Source organism: Oncorhynchus mykiss, chromosome 13 (assembly GCF_013265735.2).
Source record: "Oncorhynchus mykiss isolate Arlee chromosome 13, USDA_OmykA_1.1, whole genome shotgun sequence".
Taxonomy (NCBI): Eukaryota; Metazoa; Chordata; class Actinopteri; order Salmoniformes; family Salmonidae; genus Oncorhynchus; species Oncorhynchus mykiss.
Genome location: NC_048577.1, coordinates 39,096,570 through 39,108,443, shown reverse-complemented (window position 1 = coordinate 39,108,443; position 11,874 = coordinate 39,096,570).

Genomic DNA, 11,874 nt, shown 5'->3' with positions numbered 1-11,874 from the left:
CTGAGCTGTATGGAATTGTTTTAAGGAGGTCATACCAAAGATAATTTTGCAATTTGATTTTGGATTTTAAGATCCTCCTTGAAGTATCCCCCCAAAAAACAATTATTTGATTAAACATTTAATTTGGCCTTACGGTAAACTATATGGAATTGTTTTAAGAAGGTAATTGATTTTGAATTTTAAGACCCTTGAAGTATATAATTTTTTGGGGGGGAATAAAACATTTTATTTGGCCTTACTGCTATTAACCCATACAAACACATTAAACAACAGAATCACTACTTGGAACAACCGATAATCCCTTAAAATATCAAAAGGAAGTTTGTCTCCATGTCAATACAGTGCATTCAGAAAGTATTCAGACCCCTTGACTTTTTCCACATTTGTTTTTACGTTACAGCCTTATTCTAAAATGTTTTATATTGTTTATTTTCCTCCTCAACCTACACATAATACCCCATAATGACAAAGCAAAAACAGGTGTTTAGAAATTTTTGCAAATGTATTAAAAATCAAAAACTGAAATATTACATTTACATACGTATTCAGACCCTTAACTCAGTATTTTGTTGAAGCACCTTTGGCAGAGATTACAGCCTTGAGGCTTCTTGGGTAGGTAGCATGGCACCTGTATTTGGAGAGTTCCTCCCTTCCCTCTCTGCAGATCCCTTCAAACTCTGTCAGGTTGGATGGGGAGCCTCGCAGCACAGTTATTTTCAGGTCTCTCCAGAAATGTTCAATCGGGTTCAAGTCCGGCTCTGGCTGGGCCACTCAAGGACATTCAGAGACTTGTCCCGAAGCCACTCCTACGTTTTCTTGGCTGTGTGCTTAGGGGTGTTGTCCTGTTGGAAGGTGAACCGTCGTCCCAGTCTGAGGTCCTGAGCGCTCTAGAGCAATTTTTCATCAAGGATCTCTCTGTACTTTGCTCCGTTTATCCGTGCCTCAATCCTGACTAGTCTTCCAGTCACTGCCACTGACAAACATCCCAAAAGCATGATGCTGCCACCACCATGCTTCCCCGTAGGGATACTGCCATGTTTCCTCCAGACGTGACGCTTGGCATTCAGGCCAAAAAGTTAAATCTTGGTTTCATTATGGTCTGAGAGTCTTTAGGTGCCTTTTGGCAAACTCCAAGCGGGCTGTCATGTGCCTTTTACTGAGGAGTGGCTTCCGTCTGGCTACTCTACCATAAAGGCCTGATTGGTGGAGTGGTGCAGAGGTGGTTGTCATTCTGGAAGGTTCTCCCACATCCACAGAGGAACTCCTCTCAGAGGAACTCCAGAGTGACCATCGGGTTCTTGGTCACTACCCTGACCAAGGCTTTTCTCCACAGATTGTTCAGTTTGGCCGGGCGGGCAGCTCTAGGAAGAGTCTTGGTGGTTCCAAACTTCTTCCAATGTTGGTACCCTTCCCCAAATCTGTTCTCCAACACAATCCTGTCTCGGAGCTCTACAGACAATTCCTTCGACCTCATGGCTTGGTTTTTGCTCTGACATTGTCAACTGTCGGACCTTATATAGACACGTGTGTACCATTCCAAATCATGTCCAATCAATTTAATTTACCACAGGTGGACTCCAATCAAGTTGTTGAAACATCTCAAGGATGATCAATGGAAACAGGATGCACCTGAGCTCAATTTTGAGTCTCATAGTAAAGGGTCTGAATACTTATGTAAATAAGGTATTTCAATTTTTTTTTTTTATAAATTTGCAAAAATGTCTAAAAAACAGTTTTTGCTTTGTCATTATGGGGTATTGTGTGTAGATTGCTGAGGAGTTTGTATGTCTTTAATCCATTTTAGATTAAGGCTGTAATGTAGCAACATGTGGAAAAGGGGTATGAACACTCAAGGGGCCTGAATACTTTCCGAAGGCACTGCATGTACTGCCATTCATTTTTTTCAACTGGCATTGGGGACCTTCAGAGGAGTCTCGTGAGGCCTTTGGGTGTCCTAGAGCAAAACAACTGATATGTACGTATTTGTGAGAGTCTCACCTTTTCAGATCAGTTTGTTGGCCAAACGGTTCTGACGCTAGACGATTTTGTGAGAAAACAGATTTTCGGGATGTCTCGTGGTCTGACCAACACCGCTCTAGCTCTGTCACCTTTCACCGCAGATGCGGCATCGTCGATGTGGTGGATTGAGACGCATCCTATGCAACAAATCTGATGTCTCTAGTTTAAACTGACAGATGTTTATGCTAATTAGATTTCCGCAGGGTGGCGCGGACATCGACTCTAGGGGCTTCATACTGCATTTGAATAGCAATGGCATAAGTGGTACTTCGTCATTACACTTCTTGAGATTTCAGAGAGTATTGTTGTTAAGCATTGTTACAGCATTCAGAAAGAAACGTCATAAGGTGCAATTCAACGTGTGACTCAAGGTTGCCTAGGGAAGCTTTTGTTGGCTGCAAAGAGCTTTTCAATAAAAAGTCAATGTGTCCTATGACACAAGACTTACATGTTGTGGGCAGCTTTGCAGTACATTGTATCATGATGTATTTAGTGAATGGTAAGATGGGCGTCTGTGGGTGGGGAAAGAATACATTAAAGTACTATCAAAGTGCCCATGGCTTATGAAGTTTTGTGGCAAGGTACTGGTAAACCAGCATTCTGAAATGCCTCCTGGGTTATTTCATGGGCAGGTTCCCATAGCAACCAAAGAAGGCTCATTTTCACAGGACACTGATCAGATCCTTGGCTGTGCCCGTGGCCATTAGCACTTTATGCTACTGGATTTATCTGACACTTCAGATTGATTTGGCACCAAGAGCACAGCAATCAGTGAGATGTTCTTCTGACATTCACGTGCTGTGTAATCGAATTAACATGAAGTACCCACTCGTTGTCAAAAGCACTGCGATACAGCATATAGGGGATTTATTCCAACCTTCTATTTCTTCCCTAAACGTTCAACCTCCCATAGGTTCTCATCTCATATAATACTCACTCTAATGATGGGGTTAAGAGGAGCCAAGCTGTCAGAGTAGTTAGAGGTACTGTATGTACTGTAAATCCTTGATCGGCTCATTTTATTCCAGTACTGTATGGTTGGAATATGCCGATCTGTGCCTGCTTGTATGCAGTAATATCAAACAGGAAAATAATCACAATACATTTTTGGATTTGGCCAGTGGTTGACATGATACGTCTCACTATTTTAGTCGGATAAGAATAATTAGACAGGGATAAACATTCTCTGTCGATTAGCCAGTTGAGGTACATTACAACTAATGAGACTCAACCTTTCATTTCCATAAAACCATTAAGGCAGAGATGTCAGAGGATTCTGTTCACAGAGACATTTTTTTAAAAGCAGGCTGAAAAGGATCCTCATCACAGTCATTGTGTAACACATAGAAAGGTATATTTTGGCTCATGATTGGGGCTATTTTCCAGAACACTGTGGTGGTTAGAGGGTGATCCTCTCCCCCATCATGATGAAAGCCCAGGAAGTTGAAGTAGTAGCTGCTTTGATTAGGACAGGCCAATCTCCAAACTACTACAGAACGTGTGATGAAAACACACAGGCTGATTACCTCTTTTCACATCAGTGTATATTGTGCAGTACCTTGGCAAGCACCCAGAAACTTGCTGCATATGAGTTCTCAATTGACTGGGTAAATAAAGGTTTTATAAAATAAACAAATGTTCAACAATGTCTGTCTTCAAATGTTGTACAGTAGAACTCTGTCCTGATATAGTTCTCATTACGTTTCTTCCCATTTGGAATGTAGCTGAACCTGTGTTCTCTGAGGTCAACAGCAGTGTCAGCTCAGATCATGTGATTTCATTCAGGAACTAACCTCACACTCTCACCAAGGAATTGTAAGTGTTAGAAGAAGATATGTGACCACTGAAGCGTGGAAAGAGAAACACAACATTTGACACTATTTGGTTAAATTGAAGATGTTAGATTGGTTACATGAACATTGAGTCACAGGAATCATCTGACACCACTGAACATATTATCCTAAATGATCTTGGTAGATTGGGAGTCCCAGAGTCCCTCCGGGAGTCGTGATTGGGAGTCCCAGAGTCCCTCCGGGAGTCGTGATTGGGAGTCCCAAAGGGCGGCACACAATTGGCCCAGCGTCGTCCGGGTTTGGCCGGTGTAGGCCGTCATTGTAAATAAGAATTAGATCTTAACAGACTTGCTGATAGATACTGATACTGATAGAAACGAAAACAGACAGAGGCCCAGTCTACCCAGTCTACCAAAGTTATTCACGGGAACGTTCTGAAGTCAAGAATACAAATCAATTCATTTTATACTGACTTCTCACGTCCACACATACACACAAACATACGCGCACACTGTCTCACCCACCCAACAGAGATAGTGACCTTGTCCTTGAGACGTACTCCCCGTTCTCTCCCAAATCTCTAGTCAGGTTGGCACCAAGCTCAGACAGTCTGTGTTTAAAATACCATAAAGACATGGTTTTACCCTAATTCTGACTAGGACTGCACATTTATTGATTAGGATTTCATTCATTCTAATCAATTCCATACAATTATATGTTTCAGGGCGGAATATTCTAATCGTTCAATTAACAGACAATTTTCACCTATCCCCCCTAGTTAAGCAGTTCTCTCCAGAACTGTAAAAACCACTCTGTTAAGAGATGACCTATGCTGTAAATTGTAAGTGGCACTAGGATGAGCTAGCATAGGCAGCGTCTGAAGTGACACCCTATCTTTTAAATTGCCCTATGGGGATAGGGTGCAGTTCCAGATTTACTCTGTAGACTTTCAATATACACTACAATTACTGTCTTCACCTTCGATTAAATGTTTTTTTCAATGTATTTTTCAGAATTAAAAAGTCATCGAAAAGAGTTGTGTTTCTGAGTTGATAGGTCAATATTCTTCTACATTTTGTTAGTTTCAATATTTTCCCACAAAGCTGCAATCCCATTGCGGTGAAACTGCCACGTTCGTAGGCGATACTACAACAACAAAGACGTTACTTCAAACAATGAACACTGCTTTTTCCCCTCAGACATCGTTGCTCGTCATTGCACCAGCGATAGAAAAGCAGAGTGTAGAGTAAAATTGTGTTTGTTGCCATGATGCTAGATGCTCAATTCCGGCTAAGCAAAAACAATAACGAATTCCCCTGGGTCAGCCAGTGGTGCTGTTTCGCCTATTGTGGATCTCAGCTTTAAATCAGGAATAGTCACAATTGGATCAGTCATGTTTATTCCCTAAATCGGGAATATAGGGATCAGTCCCAGCTTCCAATAAATACACAAATCACATCCTGTCTTTCTCCTAGTTGTCATGGAAACACAAGTATCTGAATTCAGACAGCGTTGTCTGTTGGGTGTTAGATAGAGTTGACTAATTGCTCTGACCTGATACAAAATGCTCTAACATGTCCTTGATGACTCTCCAGCAGACATACAGTAAATCGTCAACCAGTTCTCCTACCCAGGTACTACAGTTTGCAAAGCTTCAGAGACTGATTAGATTTTTGGTGTGAAAAATCATCAAAGATAAATAAATGTAATTTAAATTGACTGACTTTGATGGGGATTTTTTGTATTATTCTACTTAGATTGAGGCACGGGTGCTTCAATAGACTCTTAAGGATTAATCAAATTGACTGCGTCAGTGATTGTGTCAGTGATTGTGTCAGTGATTGTGTCAGTGATTGTGTCAGTGATTGCACGCTCTACCTAGTGCAGATGATTAAATGGAATATATATTATAATATTATATGTTTTGAATATGCTAGCCGATATTACAAAGACAATGGCAAAGCATACTGTGGTATTCTGTGTGCTGTAAATTGCATATCACTGATTGCGTGTTCTTCCTACACTGCACATGAATAGCCTATGCTAAGATCTCAATGGCAAAGGAGACAGTGATGTTCTGTGAGCTGTAATGAAGGTGCACTTTTGTCTGATTTCTCTGACCTAGATGCTGACCTTTTTGGCCAGGCTAATGAGAGCGGGCCTTGAACCTGACAATATACAGTCAAAGCTCAATTTATTAATCAGCTCCATTGTCACTTCGCAGTGGTGTGTCCATAGCCCCAGGAAGTATTGTGGGGGTGGGGGTGCTACATTTTTTTTTACCGATGTCTATATCGGTCCTCTAATACAGGACTAGTAAAGGCCCAGTGCACTACTTTTGATGTGGATGTTTTGTTTCTTAGCCTATATCTCTGTACCTTTTGATGGAAGCGTTTGAGGACAGGGTTTTGTTCTTTCTAGATTCCATTAGAATGACAATCGCAGAGAAACGGACAGGGGCAACAATTCTTACAATTCCCACAATTGAATCCTGCAAGATACTGTTCGTAATTATACAACTACCTTTGTTGCCAAAGTGGAGATGCTGCATGAAAGTGGAGATGCGCTACATACGTCAATATCGGCCAGCTAATACTAGTAAAGGCTCGAGAAATTGGCATATAGTATGTCATCTTGTAACCACTTTAGTGGATATCAACATATTGTGCCTTTAGAGCTCTGGGAGTTATTTTAAGGAATCGCTTCATGCAAAAAGCAGCGGAGATAATTGGCTTTAAAATATTGATGTCACTGAGATGCCATCTGCTGCACTACCTGATGTTGGCCTTGATTAATAGCCAAGAAGGAGAGCTATTACCTAAAGAAAAATGTAATTACAGGGTGTACTTTTACAGGGTGTACTCTTACAGGGTGTACTCTGGAGGCTTGGTTGGTCTTTGACAGACGAGTTGCAGCTCTCTTTACTTCAAGATGTTGCTACTTCCCTGCTTCTACTGGCCTCTGCAGCCAATAAGAACATCCAGGGCCTGCAGCACTACCAATGCTTTTTCTAACAGTCCCAAATGAAACCTGTTGCCCTGACACCTCCTGGCAATCTGTCTTTAGACTAAGAGAAACAAATTGCAGGGAATAATATTGATTCACTTAATTATTCAGACTATTTTCGTCCAATACTAGAATGCTCCAGCACATATCGGGAATAAGAGCTCAGTATGGGGTTCTCCCTGTGTTTTGCTATGTGTGACTGTGACACATTGTGATGAAACACTAGCACGCCAGCCAGTTCAATCATGATACGAGTCACATCTATATCTGTGGACGACGGGAGATGATGTAGAAACCGACCACCAGGGGCAGTGAGTGCTATTACCTTCAAGCAAGTTTTGGTTTTGCTAGGGCGTCAACATCTGCCTCTTGTGCGAAATGTTCGAATCCAGTGATAGAAAGTTGTTTTTGAGTTGTTTTTTTTAAGCCTATCCCAAACCTTAACCATTCGGAGTTCATGCCTAAACATAAGAATTTGGAGTTAATGCCTGAACTTAATCCTAACCTTAAGAATTTGGAGTTAATGCCTGAACTTAATCCTAACCTTAAGAATTTGGAGTTAATGCCTGAATTTAATCCTAACCTTAAACAATTTGGAGTTAATGCATGAATTTAATCCTAACCTTAAACATTTGGAGTTAATGCCTAAACTGAACCTTAAACACTTAGAAATTTGACATTTGGAACAACTTCGAAATTTGATGTGTGATAAACATGGATGAATGTCTGATTCTGACGTGAGACTGTGAGAGCTGGTAGAGCATGCGGCATAGTCCCCCTGCAGTGGGGTTGATTAGGATAACAGTACATCCTGTAATTCCAAATGTCTTTAGGTAATAGCTCTCCTTCTTGGCTATTAATCAGCTCCACATTACCTGATGACAGACAGGAGAACACAGTAACAAAGCAGAATGGGAAACTCCTGCAATCATTTGACTATAAAGAGCTGTCACAGGCGTTAATACTGTATGATATCTGCTTTCATAAAGATTGATGGACAATAATGAATTACATAAGAGAACACAAGCTTCAAAGATATTATGGTGAATTTTTAAATGAACGCAGCCCTTTGTTGTACTGTTTCATTGCTTATGAGACATATTTCCCAAAGGCAGTATTTCTAGTAGAAGGAACCATTTAGAACAGGAAAGACTGTCAGCGTGCAGTTGACACAACATGACTTCCATCTTGAAAATAAAATGGAGCTGTAAGAGGAATGATTTACGGTTTCATTTTGAATTATATTTTCATGTAGAATTTCACTGCAGCCTCTTGAAAGAGCTTGACACAATCACAAACTTGCTTTGTAGACTTTGTATTAATTAATTATTTATTTTAAAAAAAAAAAAAAATTGGGGGGGGGGGAATAATTGAGAGACATGTATAGCTCCCATAGTCATCCTTTGATCACAACAGTGTCTTAATTCCTGCATGGTACTGTATTCCAAATGCTGTATGTGACACGTGCTGGTCTGCATCTGGTTAAAGCTAGTGCATGTTTGAACCCTACACATCACATATCAGATAACCAATTAGATTGAAGAAATTGAATACATAACAGTTATGTGCTATTCTATGCTATGTGACCTAGCTTGCGATGAATACAGCACAGTGTGTCTGAAATAGTGTCTGAAATATTTGACAGAACATAGGCTACTATGAATGCCACTTCCACCCACTTAAAAAAAATACCTTAGTATACTATGGTATAAATACTATTATTTAACCATTATTTTACCAGGCAAGTTGACTGAGAACACATTCTCATTTACAGCAGGTAATAGTTACAGGAGAGAGGAGTGGGAATGAATGAGCCAATTGTAAGCTGGGGATGATTAGGTGACCGTGGTGGTATGAGGGCCAGATGGGAATTTAGCCAGGACACCAGGGTTAACACCCCTACTATTACGATAAGTGCCATGGGATCTTTAGTGACCACAGAGAGTCAGGAAACCCGTTTAATGTTCCATCTGAAAGACGACACCCTACACAGGGCAATGTTCCTAATCACTGCCCTGGGGCATTGGGATATTTTTAGACCAGCGGAAAGGGTGCCTCCTACTGGCCCTACAACACTGTAGTGTAGTGTTTTTGCAAACTTTACTGTAGTATTCACAGTAGTGTTTTTGCAGACTAACGACTGTAGTATAGTACAGTATTTACAGTTAACTATAGTACAAATACTGTAGTAAAATAACTGTAATATAATGTAATGTTTATTGCGAACTGTAGTAGTATTTGTAGTAGTAGTACTGTAGTAGTATTTACTGTTGCGTTTTTTAGAGACTGTACTATACTGTAGTGTTTTTGCAGACTGTAGTATATTGTAATATTTACTGTAGTGTTATTGCGGACATTTCAGGAAACCTACCGGAGGAATACTAAAAGAGCACATTTTCTGCTCTTTTCTAGAAGCTGTAGGGAACACAATATGGCAAATTGCGATATGGGGGAGTGGAATGAGCAGGGCATATGCAAATTGCAGACACTTCTTTGCAGACACTACAGTCTTCTTTTGACAGATATCTACTGTAGTATTTAGTATAGTATTTTCCATTATACTTCAACATTCTATAGTAAGTACTACACATGATCAAGGGAAAGTGTACATTCTGTAGTATAGTATTCTACAGTATACTAGAGTTTACTATACAAATATACAGTAAGTAATGTAGTATTCTGTTTTCATGTGGGCATGATAATATAATTTTGAAGAATTTGTTCCATGTGAGTTTCCATGAACAAAAAAAGACATACAGGGTAACGAAAGCAACTGTTTTTCAGATTAATATGAGTTTAATTTGTTTTATTTTTGAGACTGGTAAAAGGTTAACAGGACAGGAAATACAACAGGAAATAGAACAGACAGAGAGTCTGGTGTTACCTACTTATGTCAATGTATTGGATGTATTGGACTGAGCACAAGAAGGTACAACCCAATAAATACAGATCATTGCATCATTTTCTATGGCCTGTAATAAACCTTCTGCCTATCTAATGTTCTAGAGAACACAAAGGACACTGCAAGTCAGACCTCTTTACAAAACCACAAAACCATATCCTCGAGGGTTAAGGACACATCCCACTGAGGTTGACAATATTCACAAAGCCCTGTTTGCTGTAAGAAGCTAAAGAAGCCCACGAATTCATCACCAACCCCCTGAAGCCACACTGAACCACAATCGCCCACCCGTCTGAGAGGCTGCCAGCCCGCACTCGAGATGAAAATAATTTTCCAAGGAGCAGCGCTAACCCAGATGTACCTGCAATAAAATATAGTACTACCTCGGGAACGGCTGTCTCATTGGAGACTGAGCATTAAAGTAAGTGTGCAAATCATTCAAAAAGGAGGTAGGAGGATAGGATACATTGAATTTGCGGCTTTGTAGTTGATGTGAGACTAGGCCTACATGTTTTCTACTTGTTGTTTTCGATGGCATATTATTTCAGTCACTGAGTGCAAGAAAAACAAACACCCTGCCCACACACTGTTTATTGTTTGATGACTGAGATCTTATCTCAGTTTGAATACCACTGGATTCAAGGTAAATGTCCTTTCACTGAATCTTACCATCCACACAGTTAACTAAAGGATCCATTCTGTTACCAGCACTACAGACAATTCAGAGAGAAACTTGTTTCAAGGACAGCCAAGAGGTGCTGCTGAATAATGTAGAGAAGGAGTTTTCTAACTTTTCTTGCCCAATGACCCCCACTCAGGTAAATCGGCGACCCAGGGACCCCCATCATATGTTAGCCAAAAAAACTAAAAATCATGTCTTGAGTAGAAGTAATCATCACTTTGAAATGAATTGATTTGGTAGACAGTTCCCCACAGTTCATTGGGAGAGGAAATGTAAACTCTAACATGGTCTATCAGCTAAAATGGTAAAGGTATCTTGCGGCGTAGAGACAATTTTCACAGTTGTAAAGCACATTTTTCAAAAATGTTCCATTGTGCTGAGAGAAAATGTTATAGTTTTAAAGCTAATTTCCAGGAATTCCATACAGTTTGACACAGAGCTGAGAGACAATGTTGCAGTTTTAAAGCTAATTTCCTGCAATTTTATACCGTTTGTAATGGCTAATACTCAAACATTAGAACAAAATCAAAGATGGTATTAGAAAAAAAGATATATAGTTCAATTATTTTCTGCATGCTTTCTATCTGGTTTTGGTCTTTTAAGTTGGCACTGAAAGAGTTTTTCATCCCAAAAATGACCACTTAGACAGCCCGCATAAGATGTTTCTATAGAGAAAAAAAAGTGAAATTAGCTCCAATGACTGTAATTTCCTCTGTATTAAAGGGATAGTTTGAGATTTTGCAATGAAGCCCTTTATCTACTTTCCCAGAATAGAATGATCAGGAGCAGCTAGCATGATAACTGTTCCTGTAGACTTCCCAATGTCATTGTATTGCGGAACCCCTGCAATACCGTCACAGGCCCCAGTTTGAAAACCCTTGATGTAGGGGTGTTAACCCCGGTGTCCTGGCTAAATTCCCAATCTGGCCCTCAAACCATCACGGTCACCTAATAATCCCCAGTTTACAATTGGCTCATTCATCCCCCTCCTCCCCCCTGTAACTATTCCCCAGGTCGTTGCTGCAAATGAGAACATGTTCTCAGTCAACTTACCTGGTAAAATAACGGATGAATAAATACAAATAAAATAAAAATGTAGAGCACTGCAAAGCACAAACAAAACAGATTGGAGGATCTTCCAGCTTTCCTGAGAGTGAAAGAGACTAGTAATCAAATGGGATGTTCTTGGTTAATGTGCAACAACAGGATATATTTTTGTTTGATACCCACTTGCACATTGATTCCTCATAACTGATATTTTCATGACGCTCAGATATATTTTCAATCACATGCTTCTGGTGTAACAGGTGCAGCTGCCGTCCCCCTGAATATGCTTCACATCCCAACTGATAAGGATCTGTGTAGACAGGGTGCATTGGAGGGATGGTTCTTCTGTCACTCTGAGGAATGATACATGTGAGAGGACCTGAATTCTGGTTGTATTTCCCAGAATACACGACTTAACAACAGAT